We start from the raw sequence: 25627 nt of genomic DNA on the forward strand, positions 1-25627 counted from the left end.
ATAAAATCTAGCCAGACAAAGAGATTTCAGAAAAAGAGCAGCTGCTTAGCATTCCAGAAAACAATGTACTGTAGAACAAACAGGATGCCTTCAGAATTGCAAACATTATCTGGACAAACAAGTTTACAGGTCCCAGGTGCAGACTGAGTGATGTATCCTGCTCTCTTTTTCTTTTTTAAAGTTTTCTTCTTTCCTTTGCATTTGTACTAAAATAAAACAGAAGCCTCTTCCATCAAAAGTCCAAATGAAAGCTTTAACCGTTACTATCCTTGTAGCCCCTACATAATGAAGAATTCAATTAAAAATATTCATCAGAATTTGATTTGGGACCTTATATGAAATTGAAAAGCATGTTTCTTCTTCTTCTTTTTTATGTTGTCTGGATGCCATCCCATATGATGATGATGAACATACCTGATTTTCATATAAGCCAATTTTTGAATATGCTAACTGAATGCTTTCACAGATTTGTTCCTAAATCAGAATGGTGAAATCAATTATATCTCTATTTCATCTGGTCTACGCAAACATACACTTTTTAGATGCTTGTATTATTAGTCATTTTGTCATTCTGATAATGCCACATAACAGCATGTCTTTAGAATTAGAGAGGACAATTGCCTGCAGTTTGCAAATGAATATGTTTATTGTCTACTTAAACTAAACAGAAACCTAGAAAATTAATTTTTGTCAGTACATATATGGTGCATATTTAATGTGGAAATTCATTTTCTATGAAGTCCGAAATGTTTCTTTTATTATAATGATAAAAGAAATACATTAAAACCACCTTTCTAATGCTTCCACAATACATAAAGCATTTGAATAAGACTTATTCTAAGCGTTCCTTGGAGAAAAGCTATTATTTTGAGATTAAATATGTTGCTTCTTATAGAAACATGGAATCGCAGGCCGATATGTTATTTCTTCTTCCTTTTTGGAAAATTGTATTTTATAATGCCCATTGTTAAAGGAACCCATAGAAATCGGAGGCAATTAATTTCAAGGTTGATTTGTCTTCCATTCTCCCCCATCTTCTGTTTTGCCAATAAACATGTTTGAGCCAGGTGTTAATTACAAGCACTGATAAAACCACAGAGCTGTTCTGGCTCTCTTGGGAGAAATGACTGGACGCAGCATTTTGCTGCTATACTCCTAACTTATTTACTGCTCTTAAATTTATCCTTCTGGTTTGGGGTGGAAGGGTGGTGGTACTGTATTCTTGTGCACTTTGGAAAAAAAAAAGGGGATGGGGGGATATCCTAGATTGGTCTTTTTCATTTTACAGCTTCCAGATATAGTGGATGTGTTTCTTAATTCCCAGTTAACGTGGCCACTGTTGAGGACTACGGGAATTATGGTGCAACACAACCAAAGTGTGGCTTGTTGGAGACAAGGCTAGGCTCTTTAAGTTTCAGTGGTCAGTTAATAGGAATGAAATAAGCCTTCCCTCGTTTTAGCCTTTTATCTGTTATTGCTACAGCTACAGAGTGACATTTCTCCTATGTTGTACTCTCTTTTCCCGAAAATAAGACATCCCCTGATAAGAAGCCCAATCAGGCTTTTGAGCGCATGTGCTAAAATAAGCCTCCCCCCCGAAAATAAGCCCTCCCTGAAAATATTTAAATACAGAGTTGGAAATCAGGTAAAATAGCAAGAGGAGCCCCATCTTGCTCCACGCGCCCCAAAATAATAAGACCTCCCAGAAAATAAGGCCAAGAGCTTATTTCAGAGTTCAAAAAAACTATAAGACAGGGTCTTATATTCGGGGGAAAATGGTACTTGCAAGCAAGATCATTGGACACTAACAGTACAGGTAAGGGTGTTGTTCAAACATTGATTTCTCATGTATTTAACTCATTTTGATTCAAATTGATTTACAAGAGTTCCTAGGGATTTCTTACCCACAACTTCTTTCTTAAGTCACATTGAAACACCTACACACACACACACACACACACACAGAGTTGAATAAATCTGGATTTAATGTTGATATTATGCACAGTTCTGAACTGTTGACAGACCTTGATGTAATATGATAAATAACATTTAAAATTACAGTTGATTCATAACAGCCTGATAATTTAGGTAATGTTTGATCCTTATGTGTGCAAATGCATAATTCACATGTTCTTGTGGAAGTATATATACCTACACATTTATCTGTACAGATAGAAACAATTCAGAGAAGCCTAACTTCTAAGAAGCAGAGCACAGAATGCCTGGCTCCATATCCTGGTTTAAGCCATAATACAAGGGATGGAATTCAGCCAGTTAGGACCGGTTCGGGCGAAACAGATGTTAATTTTAATCTGGTTTGCTGAACCGGTTGTTCCAAGAACTGGTTGACCCCACCCACCCCGCCCCTCCCAGGAGTCTTCACAAGGTCCATTTTGGATGCCAGGTAAGTGCAGGGTGCTCATGGAGGCTCTGGGAGGGCGAAAAACAGGCCTCCCGGAAGTCCAGAAATGGGCCTGTTTCTGGCCTCCGTGGGGCCTCTGGAGGGCCTCCAGTGCCTGGGGGGAGGCTGTTTTCACCCTCCTGGAGGCTCTAGGAAAGCCTACGGAGCCTGGGGAGGGTGAAAAATGGGCCTACCAGAAGTACTGGAAGTCCAGAAACAGGCCCATTTCCGGCCTCCGGAGGGCTCTGGTGCCCAGGGGAAGCTGTTTTACCCTCCTGGAGGCTCAAGGAAAGCCTATGGAGCCTGGGGAGGGTGAATATGCCCCCCTGCTATGGTGTAGGAGGCCGAGTAGGCCACACACCCCATGGCCATGCCCACCCAGCAACCAGGCAGCGAATCGGTTGCTGAAATTTTTGAATCCCACCCCTGCATAATACAGTGTGTTTGGCTTTAGTTTAGCTTGTTGGGTGTCCCTCATCCATCACAATCTGTAAAGTATGATATGATGTATCATCAGTGATGAACCTAGGCAAATAAAATGATTTGTTTATTTTATATGCTAATATCACCACAATCACTAGGATTGGACAGTGCAGAATAAACAAAATTAGAAATAATGCAATATAAAATAATTTTTAGTAAACAGTAGTTGCCCAACCATTATATGATAGGCTGAAAGCCTACTGGAATAAAAGCATTCAGGATCTTCCTGAACAAAAAGGAGAATCATACTTCTAGAAGCAGAACATTCCAGAGTATAGAGGCTATTATCAAAAGGCCTGGCGTTTTGTCACATCCCATAGATCTTATGGTAGAGGGTTTCTTAACAGACCCAGTTTTGATGATGGGATATATAGAATCACATTTAGTAAAATAGTCCCATACGGGGGTGGGTTCTCCTTACCTTTACTACCGGTTCGCAATGAGGCCGCTCACGTGCTTCAGAAGCATCCTGCTGATGTCGGGGTCGGTGGGCAGAGCCTCCTGCTGGTTTTACTACCAGTTCTATAGAACCAGTCCGAACCGGGGACAACCCACCACTGGTCCTATATCTATGCTTGTACCTTGTTACCTAAGGCTTTATAGATCCTGAACAGCACATTTAACTGCTTTTAATTTTTAACTGCTACAACTACAGAGTGACATTTTTCCTATGTTATACAGCACTTATAAGCCAATTGGTAATCAATGCAATGACCTAAGAAGAAGCTAGCAGTCTAGTTGTTTTGTTCTAGACCAGTTATAGCTTCCAAGTCTTTTTCAAAAGCAGCTTCAGGTTGGGTGTGTTGCAGAGATCTAATTGTGGGGATGATCAGGGCATGACTTACTATTGCCAAAACATCCCAGTATAGTTAGGACCAGTGGTGGGATTCAGCCAGTTCGCACCACTTCGGGAGAACCGGTTGTTAACTTTCTGAGCAATTTGGTGAACTGGTTGTTGGAAGAAATCATTAGGGCAGAGAACCAGTTGTTAAATTATTTGAATCCCACCACTGGTTAGGACCATAACTTCTGGGTGAAGATCCTCCCTGTGCCATAGTGTCAACCTGCAGTGGAAGTCTAGGAAGGGCACGAGCCCTGGACCTACCTCTTTTGTGGTAGTATAATCCCACTGAGAACAATATTCCTGGATGTTTATTCACAAACAGCAAGTCTATCTTGAAAGGATTTAATGTGAACTTGTTTCTCAGGTCCTTAAATTTCCAGATCCTTATTCAGGACATATAGCATTTCCAATTTGGCTAAAGATGGTAAATACAGTTGAGGATCATGAAATATATAAATTCTGCAGGTGATTTCATGTAGATGTTAAATAATATTGGGGGTAAGATTTAGCCACTTTGGAGTGCCTAAAGAGTTGAGCATTCATTCCGTGTAAATAACACTCAGATAGACTATGAAGACAAATCAACCAACCCTTGTATCTCTCAGAAGTAATTAGAGTAACAGCCTTCCTCAAAGAAGCTTAACCATGTCCTGAAACCAGCCACCCAGTTCCTATCTGGCTGCCCCAAGGTTTCAAAAGAGACATGGATGAAGCTTTTGAACAGCGTTCATCCTTCAGAGAATCCCATACACTTTCTCAGCTCTCAAAAGCTCAAACAAAAACCTAGATCATAATTCAAGATATTGTCTTGCAAATTGCACTGTGGTTATCCTATGGGCATCCAAAACAGCATGAATAACATATCCACCAGATAACCTGTGAGATCATGCAGGCTGCTTACAAATGCCTTTCCTTCCCCATTCTTAATTAAAAATAACATCAGTGAATCTACGGCATCTTGGACAGTTTCAAGCCAAGATATTCTTCCCTGGAGCTGGTTTTTTTCAAGTGTTCTGTTCTACGGATCCAGTGCATATGAATCTGATGTGACATTGGAATTGTTAGCTCATGTATGCCAGGGAAGCTAGCTAAGTTGTTAACAGAAAGGTTTCCATTTATTGGTTGCCTTCACAGCATTGATTTTAGAATTATTCCAGTGGGAAAAACATACTAAAAATGTTCCCTGGGGTTTCTGGTATGTGTGCCAGAAAAAACAAAATGAATTATTCAAATAATAAATAATGAAATAATGATTTCAAAATCACTGCTCTGAAAAGACTGGTAAATGAAAACCTGTTTTTGCAAACCTTTTTTTTAAAAAAAATCTTATAAGGGATTACAAGAGAATAACTAGCATTGGGCTGGGCAGTTTTTGCATGGAAATTAGAAGAAAAAAACAGCCCTCAAAAATCCAGGCTAGATATATTTGAAGACAGATATTTAAAAGAGTTGGCATTAATTTCAAAGGATTTTGTACAACAAACTCTATAAGTTTATTTCTCCCATGGTGATTTGATTGATAACTTAAACACATGGTAGATAAGGTAGGGATGGAAAGAACAGCTATTGTTTTCTATTTTTCCAGGACATTCATGTTAAGAACATTCATGTATTTTACCGTGTATGTTTTCTTTTTTTTAAGAAAAAAAATTATCATGGTATAAAGTTGCTATACAAATTAACCCAACTGGTCTTAATATGTAAGACCAATTTACTGCCCGTTTATCAGTTGCTGAAATTTGAAGTGAAAAGAGTTTTACATTTTTTTTAAAATTTTAAAAACAAACTTTATTAAACTTAAAAAGATAAATACGGTATATACAAAATACATTTATATTAATCTGAACGACATTACTTACTCACAGCAAAATATAGAAAAAGAAAACAAAACAAAATTTAAAAGAAAAAGAAGAAAAGAAGAGAGAGAAAAAACGAAAAACGAAAAACAAAATATAGAAAGTGACTTTGTCACTTTATCACATCCTTTATCTTGTTGAAGGTGCCTGTTTGTTAATTTTGTTGTCTTACCTAATTTTACATTTACTCTCCTTTCTTTAGGTTTATCCAATCGTACCATCTATTCCATGCCGTGTAGTATTTTGAGTCTACCTTATCTTTTAACTCAAATGTTAATTCATCCATTTCAGCACAATTGTAAATTTTTTGGATTATTAGGTTGCCAATTGCCAACAGATCACCTAACAATCCGGAAAGAGCTTTACATTTGAAATGTTAGCTAGAGAGATATTTGGCTTATGGTGACACAATTTGTTTTCCGCTCTAGATAAAATGAAGCAGAAAATCAGATTTACAACCAGTTGTTAGACCAATAAAGGAGAATATTTGTAGCTCAGGTTTGAAACAAGCGGTCCTTGGTGCTCTCTGAGCTTGGTTGTTTTCTTGCTGACTTTTCATTATTCAAACTAGGTAACATCATCAGTCTGATATTACCTAGTTTGGGTAATGAAACATGTGCAAGAAAACAACCAAACTCAGACAGAGGCAAGGTCCCCGCACAGTTTACCGTGTTTCTCATAAATTAAGACCCTATCTTATTTTTTTTTTGAACCCCGAAATAAGTGCTTGGCCTTATTTTCAGAGATGTCTTATTACTCTGGGGCACGTGGCGCAAGATGGGGCCCCTCTTGCCATCTTACCTGATTTCCAGCTCTGTTTCCCTAACCCTAACTAGAGGAAATGGTGGGAACCGGCTGTGCATGCATTTAAATATTTTTGGGGAGGGCTTATTTTTTTGGGTCAGATTTATTTTAGCGCATGGGCTCAAAAATCCAATTGGGCTTATTATCAGGGAATGTCTTATTTTAGGGGAAACAGGGTAGATTTGGAAGACTAAATCGGGCAAATCAGTTGTGGAAAGTTTTTAGATTTCTTTTATAGGCAAAAAGCACACTAAACTTTGCCTATGTTTGTAATTTGCCAGAACTGGGAAGTGATTGGATAGCAGGGTTCAGTATTAGTATTTGTAAACGACCCCATATTTAGCATCGTTGCCACAAGTAGCTTCCAAATCATTTATTTCATTAGAAGTTCCATCTGCTTGTTAAATGCCAATTCATAAGTGCAGCATCTTTGTTGTAGCATGATCTCAGCTTGGTGCCTAGATGCACTCATAAGAAACCAGCCGCCTCCCAGATGTTGCTCAAATACAGTTGCCACTGGCCATCCTGGTTAACTCTGCTAGGAATTTTAATTTGGCAAATCTGCAGAGCCATAGATTCTCAATGCTTCTGGGCATTGTGAACGATCTACAGTCTTCCTTCTCCTTTTCTAAATGTGCTTGTGTTAGATGTCTAACGTTATGAATATTAACTTTTGGAAATGATACTATATAGCAAACAACAAGAAAAAGGGGGAAGTGAAGGGCTGATTGCATGAGACGCTGGTCTGTGGTTAGCCATGTGGACATGCCCAAAGAAGGGAATGAATGAAACCTAGAACTGAGACTGGGAGTATTCATTCTGTAATTTTGCAATCTGGCCCCAGGCACTTACTTACACAATGCCAAAGGTCGCAGAAAACTTGAGTACATGGAAATTCTCTCACGCTTCACATCTAGAAGAGGGAGGGCAGCCGTATATCTTTGTAAGTGATATCTCTGCTGCCCTTTATGTTGTGTAGCAAGGAAATCCTGCAGCATTTGTGAGAAAACAGCATTGAGAATTTTTGGCTGGATGGAAAATGTATTAAAAAAATCCCAGCTGATTAAAGAAAGAGAGAAACACAGTATGTTGAAGAGGGGTGGGGGGGAAACACCTATGGAATCTGGCACAGAAAATGAGTGGAACTTTTGAATAAGTCAGTTGATGTTTTTCAGGATGTGGTTGAAATCTGACATCACTTTCAGAGTTCCAGAGACTGTTCTTAGTGACATCCATACTTGGCTCGCTCAGGATCTCCGCAGCATGGACAAGGGAGCTATCTTTAGATTTCACTGTCTTGCTTCAGAAGGGACAGAATCCTTCCTCTCTGGTCCCTGGGGCCCTCTCTTGCTGCTCTGCTTCCTGAGGAGCGTTTTGGAGAATCTGAGCTTTTGTGGCTGCAATCTCTAAATAACCAATTAAAAGTCACCGTACCCAGCGGCAAGAGTCACAATCTATAGTTGTGCACTACGTTGTCTCCCCAATCTCTAAGAGGTTGTCTTCTATGAGCTATGCCAAAGGAAACCTCTTAGCATTGAAATGAAGTCTTCCCATAGGATCAAGAGACTACAGCAACCCTAAAAAAAAGTATCAACAGTTATATCAAAGCAAGTACCTCTGGAGAGCTGAGAGCTGTCCCCATTATCTCAGTCCAAGGATATGCCAATGAGTAACAGAGTTGCTAACTACATATATCATTACTTTCCTAGAGCATTCGCCAGCCAGGAATTCTGGGAGTTGAAGTCCACAAGTCATAAAGTTGCCAAGGTTGGAGACCCCTGTCCTAAAGGTTACAACGACTCCTGCTGAAGAATGTTCTACTGGGTTTGTGTTGCCCTGGTGCTGTTTCTAGAAGAGAAGCACTGTAGATACTGAAGACTTCTATACTAATGACATCATGGCATTATTCAGCCATTGCTATGATGAAAACAAGTTAGTCTGTATTAGAGATACAGCACTACAGCCATGGCTGAGTGACGTTATAAATTGTTAGCGTGGAAATCCTAAGCATGACTGGAATTTGCTAGATTTTTTTTTCTTCTAAAGCAAATGTGATCATGCAATTTGGCTAAATGCAGAAAGGAAAATACAACAGTGGTGTGTTAAAGCTTATGACATGATGTAGAACAGGGTTCCCCCAACCTGTGGGCTGTGGCCGACACCTGGCCGATGCCTATGGCCACCAGGCCGGATGAGTGGCTGACAAGTATGCACATCCCCACTTGAGCGACTGTCGCTGTGAGCGCTGCATGGAGGCTACAGTCACCACAAGCATTGCACGCACACTCATGGCCACATAAAGGTGCCCCCCATCCAGGCTGCCAACCCAGAAAGCTTGAGGAAGTTTGATGTCAAAGGATAAGAGCCAAAGAACATGAGAGAGAGAGGGGGGGGAGGGAGGGAGGAATGGAGAAAAATATGCAAGAAAGAGCCAGTTTGGTCTAGTAGTTAAGGCTCAAAGCTAAAAACCAGGAGATGGTGAGTTCTAGTTCTGGTTTAGGCATGAAAGCTGGGAGACTTTAGATTACTCGCACACTCGCACACTCTCAGCCCAACCCACTTCATAGAGTTGTTGCAGGGGTGAAATGCTCCCGGTTCAGACCGGCTCGGGCGAGTAGGTAGCGATGGCGGCGGGCAGTTCAGAGAACCAGTAGCAAAAATCCCTGCCCCCGCCCCCCATGCCCAACTGAGCCGCATGATCATCAGAGGCTTTTTGTCTTTTAAATGCCTGACGAGTCAAGCTCTGACGATCCAAGCTCTGACGATCCCTCTGATCAGCAGAGGGTTTTAAAAAAATGGTTTTAAAAGTAAAAAACAATTGGCCATGCCCATAGTCACATTACCCCCCCTCCCCACCAAGCCACGCCCACAGAACCGGTAGTAACAAATTTTAGATTTTACCACTGAGTTGCTGTTTTCGGGAAAATAGGAGGAGGAAGGAGTATTAGGTATGTTCATTGCCTTGAGTTAATCATAAAAACAGTAAAGGTGGAATAAAAATAAATAATGAAATAAAATGGGACTTATTTAAATGTTATATGCATTGTTTTAGGCACTGATGTGAGTATAATATTGCCTGTTTATGCACATTACCAATCATTCTCTTTTTCCCCCCGTTTAAGAGAAATACAGTATATGCCATCAAGTGGAGTAATGAACTCCATGTTAACAATTTAAGTTTGGTAGTGTCTGCCAACTTACTTGGCTAGATTAATAATTCTTTTCCAACAGACAAATATTTTGTCTGAAACAGAATGAGTGTGTGTGTGTGTGTTTAGAGTGACTCTACACAACTCACTACTGCTACTCAGTAATTCATTGCAAGAATTGTTTTCATGGATACTGAACATCCTTCTTAGTTGAGTTACAAGTAAATTACATTTTAAAGCTCTATTTGAGCCATGTCTCAAATGTAATTAATGTTTTAAAAAATGCTTTTTCTGAATGAGTGTGCCTTCAAGTCATTTTGATTCCTGATGACTGCCTGAACTAGTTCTTGCAGTTTTCTTGGAAACTTTTTTCCCCCCTTGAAGTGTTTTTCCATTGCATGCCTCCTAGGGCTGAGAGGGAATGCCTGGCCCAAAGTCACAGAGGTGCTGGTGCCTAAGGCAGAACTAGAACTTGCAATATCTTGGTTTCTAGCTTGGTGCCTTAACCAGTACACCAAGCTGGCTCTGTGATAGAATATCTCCCTATCATGGAATTCCAGAGTGGGAAAAAGGAGATTTGAATTCTCATTCACCCCGGTCTCCTATTGTAAATGAGCAAAGATGACATATTGCAAGGGTAGGCAACTATGCCTCCTTTATGACTTTCTGGGACTTCAACTCCCAGAATTCCTGAGCCAACCATTTTGTTGAAGTCCATAGGTCATAAAGGGGCCATGCCATAGTGCCGTACCCCTGACATATTAGAATTTCAAGGCAGATAGAACTTTTAAGACAGAACATTAGGTAAGTCAGAGTCTTACTTTTTACTATGCATCAATAAAATTTCTGCTTTCAAGATGAAGCATGTTAAATTCCACGTCATGGTTTCAGAACCATTTATTACAAATGAGAATGTGAAGCGTGCAAGACAACACACTAAATAGCAACATACCATATTTTTCAGAGTATAAGATGCACCGGAGTATAAGAAGTAGCTTAGTTTTTGGGGAGGAAAATAGGAAAAAAAATATCTGTCTACCAGGTATTCATCTGGGTAGCGTCCTTAGTCTGGTCAGCTTCAGCACATTAGTTTGCTGGTTTTTATCCCCTGCTTAGGGATAAAAAATAGCTTCTAAAGCACAACTGATCTTTGGAGAGAGAAGCAATGAGAAAAGCAGGCAAATCACGGAGATCGGCTTCACTCGCTAGTGCCTCATTAGGGCTAAAAAAAAAAGCTTCACAGCTGAGAGTCGGAGGGAGCAGGCAAAGCAGGGAAGATCCTTCACTAAAAAAAAAGCTTAGCATGGAGATCGCTTCACTCATTAGCACCTCGTTAGGGCTGAAAAAAAGCTTCAAAAAAGCTACATTTGGAGTATAAGACACACCCAAATTTTCACCCTTTTTAGGAGGGAAAAAAGTGTGTCTTATACTCCCAAAAATATGGTAAATAAAACAATGCATGGCTTGACATTCGTCACTAACTTTAGCATCAAACCATGCCAGGGTACCTCACATAAGATTGTCCCACTGGTTTCCATCAGTCTGGTTGATTTCAAGGGAAGATGCCTATTTCTTTCTCTCTGTCTTTTTTTTCTAGGTGGATTTTAGATACAGTAACTGCAGTCTAAACAGTGGGTGATGCTGTTACAGAAGAATTCAGGACATTTGTAAATGAGGATTCTGCTCCCTTTTGAAATTCCTTCTGCATCTCTGTTATCTCATCAGGGCTTCATTGATATGACGGGGGTTTTTTTGATGGAAGGGTTATTGTAGAAGCTATGGTATATAAGAATTAGGAAATATTTGCTTCATATTCTCAGTGTTGCAAGGCTGAAGATAGAAACAGATCGTGTTCAAACAGCTTCTGATGTATAAGGAAGTAAAAGCAGAAAAGAGACCTCGGTCTCAATAAACTTTTTATTCACATATTTCTAAATAAATACATTTGCATATAGTAGTTAAAGAAATCAAGGAGGATCCTCTTTTTTTATGTTATTCTGATATCTTAAATCAAGATGCCATTTTATTTTGGAAAACTCAGCACAGCTAAAAATTGCTGGGTAGCCACTCAAGTTGTTTATATATCATTTATAAATGTATACAAATATAAAGCTGTAAATATGGACAAATACCAGAGGTGGTATTCAGCCGGTTCGGACCAGTTCAGGCGAACCACTAGCACAGAGATCTTTAAACTTGGCAGCTTTAAGACTTGTGGACTTCAATTCCCAGAATTCTCCAGCCAGCATAGCTTCTGGGAGTTGAAGTCCACAAGTCTTAAAGCTGCCAAGTTTGAAGACCCCTGCACTAGCGGCTACTGCAGGTGGAACTGTCCACCCACCCGGACATAATGCCATCCTATTTAGCCACGTTTTGGAGGCCGGGTGCATGTGTGGAAGGGGCACACACGCGCAGCGAGCATGCAGAAGGCCGGGCGAAGGCACGCACGTGTGAGCGAAGCGAGCATGTGCACGCGGGTGAACCGGTGGCAACGATATGAGAAACCCACCGCCGATAAATACCCATCTCACTGTTCAACTGCTTAAACCCTAAATGGTTTAGCAGAGAGTTCCTTTTGACTGTCATCCTAAAGCAATGTTGCAGTTCTACAACCAAAAAGTGCATAAGCAACATTAAAAATAAAATTTGCAAATTTGAATTTGAGTATTTGAACTCTTATTTTCCGCTGTGGAAGTCTCCCTTGCTACACAGTAAAGAAAACTGCTACGCAAGCATCACCTCTCTGGAGGAATTCCTTTTATTATCTTGTTTTCAGACAACTGCACATGGGTTTGTCCAAAGGCGTGTCTGCTTTTATAGAAGATAAATTAGTTACAAATGTCAGGAGGAGGAGGCTAATCATTGCATTTGACATGAATCTGGATTTTAACAAATGTGACAGGCCCTATTGTTGGCCTAATTGCCTCTTCTTTGATGTCATAACTTCACATCTGTCTCAGGCAGTATTTCTGAACCTTGGCAACTTTAAGATGTGAGGACTTCAACTCCCAAAATTCCTCAGCCAGCATGTGTGGATTTCAACTCCCAGCATTTCTTAGCTGACATGGGGATGCTGGGAGTTGAAGTCCACACATTTTAAATTTGCCAAGGTTAAGAAAGATAAGAGTGGCCTAGGGTCACCCAATCTGTGTTGCAAAAATCCAGATGTCCACTAGAGGACTGTGCAGAGTTTCCTGTGCCTTCTTGCTGCCATCTAGTGGCCATCTAGTTTTTTGTAGCCAAGACCTAGGGACAGTATTTTTTGACTAGTGTATTTCATGATTAAATACAGAAACTAGTAAAGCATACCATGCTATAATGAACTAATGATCTGGATACAGCTATTTTAGCAAACCAATTGGAGAGGAATGTGTGCTATTTATTTTACTGATTCTAAGCCAGTAAGAAACTTGATGTATTTATGAGAAATCTTTCCAAAATGGAATGCTGGATCAGATGTTTTTATAGTACTGGGGCTTTGATTTAAGTTTACAGAAAGCAGGGGCTTTAAGCTGGTTGTGCTTCTGATTGTGTGCTAAGACACCACATTTAAATCTGAATGTAATCATCTTTTGCAGTTTAGTATAATTCCTCAATGTATAGCATGGTCCCTTCATTACAGAATTGTAAATAGCTCCTATTACATCTAATATTAGGCCTGGAATAAAAATGAGAATCTAGACAGGATAGAAAAAGGATCTCGAATTAGAGACACAAAGTGGAAGAAGGATGAACAAAAAAAATGTCTGGGGATAACTCCCTTATCAGCTGCAGTTTAAAATAAAGCTGTTTGGAGACACGGACTACAGTAAGAACTTGTGCCTTTACAGTAGCTATAAATGCTACTGTACTTTACAACTGTCTGCCTGCTTTACCAGTTCTCTTTATGGAAAAAGGAAGCATCTGGAAAAATCCTACCCCACATAAAACATATAGTAATAACTGGACTTGGCCAAAATATCCCATTAGCTATGTTGGAATTCAATATTAATTATAATCCAAACAGCCATTTTCAAACTCATGTGCCAAAACAGGGACCAACAAATTGTTTGTAGTCACCATAGCACAATGGCCTGGGGACAAAGGAAAATAAAATAAAAGAATGGAGTTCTTATGCTAGGCCCTCAGTATCTTGTGAGATTTAATAAGACTCTTTAAATATGATCTAAGATTTTGGGGGTTTTTTCCATTGTTGTGTTGTAGCCACTAATGGCTTGTTGATGTTGGAATCAAAAGAACAGGTGAGGACTATCAAAGCAGTGCTTCATTATAATGCATCATTTGTGTTTGAACTGGTAACCTAAACACTTAGTGGACCATTCATTTCCGCCAGCTTTGCTTTCTGTTTAGCCAGCCTTCCCTAATTAAGTTCTTTTCAGATATTTGCATTACAATTTACCACTTGATGACTGTGTAGTTATTTGTTTGGCCCCAGAAGTTAAAAAAAAAATGTGCTTGTGCTTGTAATAACACCTCTGTCTGCAATGGTTGGTTGGAAAATGCAAGAACATTTCATGTTAAACAGAAAAGACAAAGATTTTTTTTAAACCTAACACTAAGCCCTAATTATAATCCCAACTCTAACCCTATACATAACCCAGGAGTGGGTTCTAAATTTTTTTACTACTGGTTCTGTGGGTGTGGCTTATTTTGTGGGCGTGGTTTGATGGTCATGTGACAATTCTTTAGGATTTAGCAGAGGTATTGGTCTTACCAGGCTTTTAACTGATTGGAGAGCTGTACCGGTCTACCCATTTGTTCTTGGAGTGTTCCGGTCTACTCATTTGTTTTTGGAGGCTCCGGTCTAGCCATTTGTTTTTCGAGTGCACTGGTCTACCACCACACTGCCTTTTAACACTGATCAGCTGTAGGGCGGCCCTTTGAAGCCCCGCGGCAAGAGTTTAAACAGTTTTTTTCCTTCAAGCCGATCAGCTGGGACTCAAGAGGCAGCGAAAAATTGGGGATGGGGCCAAATAAAAGGTAAGAATAATGCGGGGGTGGGGTGGGGTAGGAGGGCCCAGCTCCTGAACAAAGAGAACCAGTTCGGTGATGTCATATCGTCACCACTACCAGCTCGGCCGAACTGGGCCAAACCCACCACTGACCTAACCCTAACCCAAATGTTATACCTAACTCTAACTCTAACCCAAATCCTAACCACTAAACCAAATCTAGCCCTAACCTTCACTCTAACCTGAACCTCAACTCTAATTCTAATCATAATCCCAACACTATCCCAGACCCTAACCCTAACTCTAACTTTGACATATAGCTTAACCCAAACTCAAACCCCAATCCCAACCCTAACCTTCTGAAAAAGTCTTGTAAGCATACTGATGCACTACAAATCTACTGGTGACTTCTGTTACTCTCAGAACCCAAATCCTAACCTCAAACATAACCCTAATCTTATCTCAGACCCCAACCGTAACCCTAATACCAACACCAACCCTAATCCTAGCCCCAACCCTAACCAAAACCCTAACCCTAAAACTAAGTGGATTTGCAACCAAATGAGTCTTTGCCATGTATTTTATTGGTAAACATAGGTAAGAAATTCATGAAAAGTCAGAACACTCCTAAGCATAACAATGCTCTATGAATTCAATAGCAATCCATTCAATGTATTTTACTGTTGGAATTCATAGAGACCAAACCTAATAGTAACCCTAACCCTAAAGCCAATCTTAATCCTAAATCTAACCCCAGCCTTAACCCTAAACTTAATCGTAAACCAAACCCTAACTCTAACCATAACTCTAACCTAACCCTACTCCTAATCATAACCCAAACCCTAACCTTAAACCTAATCCTTACACTAAGCATAACTGTAACCCTAAGCCAAGGCCTAACCCTATCCCTAATCTTGGCTCTGAACCTAACCATAATCCTAATCTTAACCCAAGATGTAACCCTAATCCTAATCCTATCCCTAACCTGATGTAGATTTGCAACCAAATGAGATTTTTCCATGTATTTTACCAGGAAATGTAAATGTAAACCATTCTTAAAAAGTCAGGGCCCTCCTAAGCATTACAATGGTTTAGGAGTTGGGATTAGAGTTAGGGTTAGATCTGGGGTTAAGATTAATGTAGGGGTTAGGGCTGGGGTTAGAGGGATGGTTAGGGGATAGTTATAGTTAAGGTGAGAGTTTTGTTTATGTTTATGTTTAGGGTTAGGGTTAGCATTAGCGTTAGGGTTGGGGTTAATGTTAGGATGAGTTTTGGGTTAAGTTTAGGGTTAATTTTGAGAGTAAAATAGGCATTGCCAATACATATGTAAATCTATCTATTTTACTCTTAGATTTCTTGGAGACCTAACCTTAATCTTAATCCTCACTCTAACTCTATCCCTCACCCTAACACTAACTGTAACCATAACCATAACCTAGAGTAGATCTGGGATTTTTTCCCCACGTATTTTACCAGGAAATGTAAATAAACCAGTCTTGAATAATCAGAGTCCTCCTAAGCATAATTATGTGCTACAAATGTATTGGTGATATCTATTTTACTCTGAGAATTCATGGAGACCTAACCAGGGGTGAAATCCAGCAGGTTCTGACAGGTTCTGGAGAACTAGTAGCGGAAATTTTGAGCAGTTCGGAGAACCAGAAAATACCACCTCTGGCTGGCCCCAGAGTGGGGAGGGAATGGAGATTTTGCAGTATCCTTCCCCTGGAGTGGGGTGGGAAGGGAGATTTTGCAGTATCCTTCCTCTGCCGTGCCCACCAAACTGTGTCCACCAAGCCACACCCACAGAACCGGTAGTAAAAAATTTGGATTTCACTATTGGACCTAACCCTAACCTTAATCCTAATCCTAACCCTAACTCTAAATCTGCCATTTCATAAGAATGGAAGCATCTCCCTTAGAGGTAATTTGAAAGGCTTTTTTTAGTGCAATCAGATTAAAATTAAGAGCTGAGTTATGCATAGTTCAACACGTGTTTGTGTAGGAATAGGAGGGAGCAACCAAATTCAAGGTGTTGGTTGCAATTGTGTGATGGTGGCAAACATTTTGACTTTTTAAAAGAAGAATCAAATAGTTAATAGTGTTGAAAACAAGGTTTATTGCCATTCATATGGCAAATGAGGAAGAATCATAGTTACATTTTGCAGCTGGGTTTTGGCTTGTTGTTATTCTAAATTCTCCCCAAGTCTGCCTTACCTGCTGATCTCCAACAATGGTGTAAGTAATAAACAGCTCATCCATGTGTCTTTTGCGATGTGTTAATGTAGTGGTATTTAGTTTTAAAAAAGCTGCAGTCTAGTATATGATTTTCACAAAAAAAAACCCCAAAATTAAAAGATTTGAAAAGTGGAACCCCTAATTTCCATTTTTGCACCTGTACATCTTTTGCACCTGGGTTCCTCTCTCATTCTGCAACATCAACTATTCCTTTCTTTCCCCCAGCCTCTCCCTTTTGCTTTTCCCCCCCTCCCAATGTACTTTTTCTTGGGATTCTGCCACCACCTGCAATAAACGCGAGCCAATTTCTACAATTGGATAGCAACCAAAACTTTGGAAATCAGTTTCCTTTCCACCCTCGATAGCTGCCAATCCCTAAAAATGGGAGAAAAGAAGAGAGAAGTTGTATGTGTGAGTGTGTGTTTGTGTGTGTGTACAGGGGAAGACCCAGAAATCAAGGAAATCAGAACCATGCCATGTAAAATTGTTACAGCTGTTTCTGTTTGCATTGGCTGTTTCTTTTGGCTTGCTCTTCTCCAGCAACTTCATGAGATTGGGAAGGAATGAAGCACAACTTTGCTCTTGGTGGAGAAACCCCACCACTTGGGAGCAGCGAGGAAGTGGGTGTGGTGACAAGGAAGGCTTGTGGGAGAGACATCAAAGGGCAGCTTCCTAGCCTAGCAACCCACGACACCGAGATCAGATTAATTTAATAAAAATCTAATAGAGGAGAGACATAAACTTTGTAATAGCTGGGCCAGGACATCCTTCCACAGTTCACCAGAGCTTATGGAAACCTTGATGTTTTCCTTCAGTAGGAAGGACAGCCCCTTCTTCACCTCTACAGAGAAGCCCTCACTCTTTGATCCTTCTTCTCTGCCTGCGATTCTTCAAAGACCCTTGGAAGACATAGCAACCCACACATGCTTAGCCATGCAAAGAAAAACAGACTATGTAGTAATTAAAGCATGTCTCCCACTTGGCTCGGAAAGAAGCCGGGAGGTTGTTAATTGCTTTGGCTATTTATTTTAAAAAAAGGATTTGTAGTGCTTAGCCCGGTGGTAATGGTCAAATAGTGGAGGTGGGGAAAGCTATGGATGAAAGAGATGGGATACATCAGTGCAACTGGTCTTTGGGCAAGGAGGAGGAAGTGGGATTGGGGATGGAGAGGGGTAATTTTTTTTTTTTTGGTAATGCACACAAAAATAGTTCCTGTTTTGATTCAGTGGCAATCAAGGCAAGGTTGCTGTGAGCAAGGGCATAAGAGCGTCAGATGTTTTGCATTCATTCCAACTTTTTTTATGAGATTGAAAGGAAAACAGGAAGAAAGCGTGGCAACTGGCAAGGCGATAGTGGGCCAGATTTTAATACTTTAAATTCCCCTTTGAAGTTATACATAGATGGCCTTTATTAAGAAGGGCAGTCACCAAGGCCAAAAATTTGGCCTTCATGTGCAAAAGCCAGTGGAATAGAAGGAAATGCCTGTTGCCACTGTTCAGGTGGCTGGTTGAGCACTTAACCATGCAGGCACTCAGGTGTAACGGCAAAGGAAACAAACTTTCATTGCATGAACAGTTGCTGGAAGGTGATCCTAACAAACCTCGAGGCTTATTTTTATTGTCAAGTAAAGAATTTTCCTTGATTTTAGACCAACTTTCGGTGGCTGCAGGTCATTGAAGACGGAGGCTCCTGCAAACTGACATGCACAGAGAACCATGTTTACTTGCCTACTTAGATCCACGTTCTCCGTGGATTTACACCAATTCAGTTGGTTACACAACTGAAAATCCCAATACAAAAGTGTACCCTTCTCCCACAAGGGTTGGTTTCAAATGCAATTTGCACAGGACAGTTGTATACAGATAGTACTCAATTTATGACTGCAGTTGAGCCCAAAATATCTGTTGCTGTGCATAGCAAAAAACCAAAACCAAAATAAAATGTAAGGAAGCTGTGGGTAAATATTGCTAAGATGTTCAGCTCAGGAAGAATCCCTTCCCACCACACCCTGTTTTTCGGTAAATCTTTGTTCTTTCTTAGAATAAGAGAGCATTCCTTTTTAAAAGCCATTTCCTCAGCCCTCTCCTGTCAATTAAAACTTCAGGGAGATTTGGGGGAACACCAACAGGTCTCCTTTCTTTACTTAATTGGGCAATAAAATATTGGGGCACATGTATGCAGCAAATATGTGGGAACATTTCTGTAAGATACATATACTGGAACAATATAAAAATAAGCCTCCATTTGCCTTGAAGATCCTAGATAGACTTCAGGTTGTGAAATATTATTACAGGGATTTTCCAATAAATCTGACAGCATGCCAGCATCTTCTTTTTACAGATGTTTAGTTGCTTGCAATTATCTGAACTCTTGAATTGTTGATTATAATTGAGCTAAATCCAAGTGCACATCATTTCCCCGATATTCTGGCTAAATGAGATAACACATTCTTCTAAAAAAAAAGCTTGTTTAATCACTGATATGCACTTACCATACTGAATATATTAGTCCTGGAAACTAAGTAGTCCTTCTCTCCATGCTTCCCTTCTTATCATTGATCAACAACATTCAGCCAAAGAATTAGATGCAAAAAAAAAAAAAAATGTATTTCAACTTTCTCCTGAAATTCTGTGGTTTATCTGTAACACACACAAAAAATAATAATTCCAATATGAATAACTATAGTTAGAAGAGTTTTTTTCTCTTTCCGGTAGCTCAATGAAAGGATTGACTAAATCACTGTACTTGGGACTTTTTTCCCCCTAGAAAATTCCCTTGTTTTTATTTTTTGCAACATTATTTATTTTTGCAACACTGGCCTACATGTACCATATTTACCTTCAAGATAAGCTCCTGATATGGGGGAGTGGGTTAGTATTTCCATTTTAGGGAAGGTAGAATAAAACTGACATAAATGAGCCTTGCTCTAAATCAGGGGTGTCAAACTCTCATCATCACGGTGGCATCACGTGACGTATCGGGACTTTCCCCCCCTTCGCTAAAGCGGGCGTGGGCGTGGCCAGTGCATGACGCATCCAGCCCACAGGCCACAAGTTTGACAGCCCTGCTCTAAGTCAACAACTTTCTCATCCAAGTACAACAGTTATCACTTTGGGTCTTTTCTACTTTCCCAATAATGTACTCTTCTCCCATCCCTGAATTTGAAGGAACATAAATCATTTTCTAAACTGTCTCAACAGCAGTCTTTTTATCATGCCTCTGCGACCAGGGCAGTAAACTTGCTAGAACATAATGTACAAATAATCCTTGATTTAGGATCACAATTGAGCCCAGAATTTATGTTGCTAAGGGTGATATTTCTTAAGTGTGTTTTGTCCCATTTTATGACTTTTCTTGCAGTGAATCACTGCAGTTGTTAAATTAGTAACACGGTTGTTAAGTGAATCTTACTTCCCCAGGAATTCTAGGAATTGAAGTCCACAAGTCATAAAAGGGCCATCGTTCCCCACTCCTGCATTAAATGAATCAACATAGTCAATAGCCCCACAATTTAATTTAAAACAAAAACAAAAACAAGTAGGCAAAGTTAAATAATACAAATGAATATCTCTTGATTGATGGAAATTGCATAGATTTATTTAGGGACTCCTTTTTTATTGCAATGGTGCACCGTAAGTATTGTCTACAGAAATGTCCCAACTCTTTGATAATCACAAGTGTTACTGTTAAGTAGCATTGGATTTGCCAAAACTCCAGATTACAAAAGTAGTTTGTAATCCGGAGGTTGACTCAGCCTTCCATCCTTTCGAGGTAGGTAAAATGAGGACCCGGTTTGTGGGGGCAATAAGCTGACTTTGTATAAAATAGTACACCGCTCGGGGGGGGGGCAAAAAGCCCTACTAAGCAAGTATATATAAAAGTATGAAGGCTATTGCTTAATGCATTGTAAACCGCCCTGAGTCTCCGGAGAAGGGCGGCATATATAAATCGAACTAATAAATAAATAATAATGTCAGAAGAAAATTTATTATTTATTTATTTATTCATTCATTCATCCACCATGCTTCAAAGGAGCATATCAAAGAGGGAGAGAAAAAGTTATCAGTCGGGTAAAGTGCCATGGTTGGAAATAGGGAGGAGAATTAGATTCATTGATAAATAATGTTCTGTATGGCCCCATTTAAAAGTGTATGAATGCTCCTCCCCACCAGATTTTGGATTAGGATGGGAAGTGAGCTCCTCCCTCCCCAGGATTTTATATATTAGTTTGAGTGGTTTTTCTTCTGGACATACCTTGAAGGTTATTTTGATATTGGTTGTTGTTGTTCTTAATTAATGTCTGGGCAGCTCTCTAGTTTGATAAATAAATAAGTAAATAAATAAACAGGTTTTAGTAGAGCCAATGATAGCCTTCTTGAATTAATCTTGAAAATCAAGCTATAATTAACAGCTCAGATTACTACTGCTTTTGAGCACTTCAGAGACATATTTAGTGTCATCATTATCTCCATTTCATTATTGTTCACATCTTGATAGTATTTGATAGTGTTATGTGACCTCAGGGGTGGGTTCTACTTAATTTTACTTACCAGTTCGCATCGTGCCTGTGTGCGCGCTCTCACTTTGCTCACACGCACATGTGCGCTCTTCTGAGCATGTGCAGAAGCTTCTGCGCATGAGTAGATCGCTTTTGATGATGTCCAGGTCTGTGGGCGGAGCCTCCCACCGGTTTTACTACCGGTTCTATAGAACTGGTCCGAACTGGGGACAACCTACCACTGTGTGACCTGTGTAATAGATTTTGTTCAAACAACTGAAGTTTTCTTAAGAAAATCATCATTATATTAATTCTTTATACTTCCCCACATATTCATACACTCCTTATAAATCTCTTTGATTTGCTCAGAATCCCACCATCCATATAACTGTCTAAAATTTGGAAGGAGCGTTTTCTATAAAAATTGAAAATATCATCCTATTCACACACTCATCCTCTCATAGAGCATAAGAGATTTTTTTAAAAAAAATATTGACGTCTAAAAAAGTCTATCATTTCCTATGAAACTTGGCATAAACCAGCTAATTTGTTCATAAATTTGATTCCGTTCCATTGAAAACATAAACAAGCTTAAGGCACTTGTATTTTGCCCATAATACTGTGAGAAAATGAAACACTCTTTTTCTGCATCTCACTCTGGATCCTGATAACATGTCATGCGGACTATTTTCACAATGATGTAGACAGTATCAGCTCCCTGATTCAAATTGGACATTCTCAGTACGTCATTAATTGTCGTATGTCCCATAACTGACTAAGATGGAGAAGCTCTGCTTTATATTTGTATTAGTTGAAAGCAGTCCAAAATGTGAAATATAGGGCTTTTTAAAATACAATATGGAAATTTAATAAACACATGATTTTGATAAAGAATGAAACAGTTGCTTAGATTCAACTCATTAAGCTTGACTTGGAAATTAGCATACATGTGCTACATATAACCGAGAAAGAGAACAAGGGAGACAGGGAACGTGAGAGATGTTTGGCAGGCAGGGTCAAAGGCCTATATACAATTGATTAGACTTAGTATGGAAATGCATATGCTGAATAAGCAAGAACTAGAATGGAGAATCTGTTTTCATTTTCAGAGAGAAAGTGTGGAAAGAAAGTGAGAGGAGAGTAGAATGGAAGATTGGAGTGTGTATATTTATCTGTTCTAGAGAAGGACAAATACAAGAAGATGTTTGAGATAATATAATACATTAATATCATTGGGGGTTTATAAGAAAAGACTGGACAGCCACTTATCTGAAATGGTATAGGGCCGTGATGGTGAACCTATGGCATGCGTGCCTGAAGTGGCACGCGGAGCCATGTCGCCTGGCACGCATGGCGTCACCCGTTCCTCCTCCGGGTTTCTGGCGTGCATGCACACATGACAATTAGCTGGCCTTTGTGTGTGCGGCAGTGCCAGAAACTGGAAAAGTTAGTCTTCCATTTTCTGACGTGAGCATGCACGCTGGCCACCTGATCGGTGTGTGAGCATGCGTGGCAGTAACCAGAAGACTTGCTTGCCAACATGCATGTGCACGCTGGGAACCGGAAGTACCTTATCCGGCGCATGCATGCCCCTGGGCAGCTCCTCTTCCTGGTCGCGGCTCTGATGAGTGCATGCATGCGAAGTGCTCCCTTTTTGGCACTTGGTGCTGTGCACACGCGCTCCCTTTTTGGCACTGAATAGTTGGCAGGTCAGCTGGCTTGTGCAACTCTGGTGGCCCATTCCCATCTCCTGTCCTGGTTCTATATGCACCAGGTAACAGTAGGATTGTCCCAACAGGATCCGGAGACACCTGAAATGTTGGGGAAGAGGATGTGCTGATTCTTGTTACAATTTATTTTCCCCACCTCCTGTCACTTTGATTGCTAGCCAATCTCAAGTTGTATAGCTAAAAAAACCAACAACTTTGCAAGCAGCATGATTTCTAAGTTGTCCAAACTCATTATGGGAAACTCTCTTAATAGTTACAAAATTTGTAGTCCTTCAGTGAGAATACTGACCATGTGGAAGGTTTTCCACAAGATCTATATTCCACAATCAAGCTGACCCAAAGGAAACTGCATGAGAAAGCATCTGGCTTCTATGGAAGCCACAGTCAAAATGGTCAAATGTAAAAACAGAACCCAACAGCCATATGAGCTGTGGTCCTGGTACAGGTTGTTAATCTCTCAGGAACCTTCTATGAACTTCAGAATATTCACATGGGAGGCTTTCTTCTGTTTTCTCATGGAAGACATTTTGCTGCCAGACCACATCAATCAGCCTGTCCCAGCAGTGGGTTGGCAATGAAATAGAGGCTCACTTTGAGAATATGCCCATTATTATTTTTTTCTTCTTAAGAAAATTGAGACATACTGTATATGCTACAAGATGAGTGGTGGCAACCCATAATCCATTTTAAATGATAACCACCAGTAGTAATGCTTCTCAATTGGATAGAAAAATGTTTATCTACTCAATTAAGAAGCATGATATGTGAAGTCATTACAGAATTTTGCTTAAAGTCATGTTGTATGTCTTCATTTGGAATTGTGGAGTTATTGTAAATATTTTTCAGAAGTACTCCAGTTGCATTCTCTCCTTTAATTCAATCTCTTGGCATGATCTCTACATCCTTCTTTTTTCTGATTCTTCTGATAATATACTAAACTAAACTTCTAAATTAAACTAAATAGAGATTTATGATATAAACTCTGTAACTCTGCAAGGTGATAGTCCACTTACAAGAAGACTTAAGTACTTTCCTTAACTTATAATCACAAACCACATTTCCTAGAGAATAAACCCCACTGAAAATTGTGGGATTTATTTTAAACTAATCTTCATGGGTCTGCAGTTCACACATCATTATCTGCAGCTTCCACCAATAATTATCAATCCATCTCTTCATTTTCCACAAGGTTACATTTTTCATAGGAAAAATGACTCTAACTAGATAATAACAAGTATTAATAATAATTACACTTTATCTCGTTCTTCCTCTAAAGAGCTCAGTGTGGTATTTATATCTCTCCCTTTTATTCTCAAATGCACCCTGTAAGGTAGAGATTCAATTAATTGTATTCCCGATTTAAATGACATTTCTGAATTCTAGCAACTCTGGGTTAGAGAATACAGTCCAATTAGAAATAAAGGCAAAACTGCAAGATATTGGCTTCAAATACTATGAATATCCCTTGCTCCCTGCATAATTTTGTATATATCTGTTATGTCCCTCCTCTCTCCCCCTGTTTGATTTGTTTTCAACTGCAATTTCCTAGAACATGGTAGGAGTTGGCCAAAACCTTGAAAATTCTGTGAATGGAACTTCTCAGCCTTTTAAGAAATTGCAAGACAAATCTTAGAGTTGATAGTACATGCAATTTTTTTTCAGCAACTACTATGTCTTGAAATAGTGTTGTGGCCTGAGCCAAATGGAGGTCATATCACAAAAATCCTCTGGCATGCGGCTCTACATAAAGTATACTCAACTCAAATTATTTATAATCTCAGCTGATGGCAAAATGCAGAATCCTAAATGTCATCCAACTCTTGAGCACGCTCTTAGTATCATTGATGCTATTCGTGGTAGGAATAGTTCTGAACCTTAATATAAGAAAGAAAAGAAAGAAAAATGCAGGACATGATGTGGTAACAACAGGGCAGAGTGAGATAATGGAGCAGATGGGGCAATCTATCCCAATTCCCAAACTGCCCTGGACATCTGGTCTTCCTTGGAAGGGATATTGGAACAGCTGGGGTTTTTTTTGTTGGTGAGATAGGATTGTGCATTGAGGTTGAAGATGCTATTAACAAACCCATATTGCACATTATTTTAGTAATGGATCTGGAAGAACCTCACAGTCACTAGTACTGAGTGACCTTGTCCTATCTCTTTTTAATTTATCATGACGAGGTTACAGCTTTTCAACTATGTTTGAACCAAGCTATTGAAAAAAATAAAACAAACGTGTTTCAAATTTAGGCGATATACTAATGTTTCTGGATTGAATCTTTCCTACTTTCTCTAGGCAGCAATAGTCTTCTACCTCCCCACTCCTCCCCAAAGTCTTCACACAAGAATCTTATTGCCAGGGTTTCATGATTTTCACTAAAATGAATAATATTGGCAGTAATTGTTTGCCAAAATAATGCAAATAGGGTTTTGAAGGGAGAAACTGGAAAACAAAAAATAACAAAAATGTACTGAGACACTAAAAAGAAAGAAAGAAAGGAAAATTAATTTTGTAGGCAGGATTTGAACATGGGACATGGACATGGGACTAAAATGATAACCTTTATCAGGATGTAGATAGAGGGAATGTATCTCTTCTGGTTTTATTATACCCCTTGGTGGCCTTCATTACTAATGTTCATCATTGTATCCTTCTGGACAGCAGTGAA

General features: G+C 39.6%; 1 long non-coding RNA gene across 6 annotated transcripts in view; it reads left to right on the top strand.

The window, feature by feature from the left end:
• Positions 1-25627, top strand: part of LOC117672539 (uncharacterized) — a 363153-nt gene that overhangs the window by 317471 nt on the left and 20055 nt on the right. Inside the window, exons 4-5 of one of the 6 annotated variants that reach the window (XR_015733320.1) lie at positions 8098-8212; positions 11135-12196. The exons of the other annotated variants lie outside the window; for them this stretch is intronic. This is a non-coding gene — a long non-coding RNA (uncharacterized LOC117672539). Of the gene's footprint in view, positions 1-8097; positions 8213-11134; positions 12197-25627 lie in introns of those variants that run through there. 6 annotated transcript variants of the gene reach the window in all.

Source organism: Pantherophis guttatus, chromosome 3 (genome assembly GCF_059756535.1).
Source record: "Pantherophis guttatus breed Tessera chromosome 3, ASM5975653v1, whole genome shotgun sequence".
Taxonomy (NCBI): Eukaryota; Metazoa; Chordata; class Lepidosauria; order Squamata; family Colubridae; genus Pantherophis; species Pantherophis guttatus.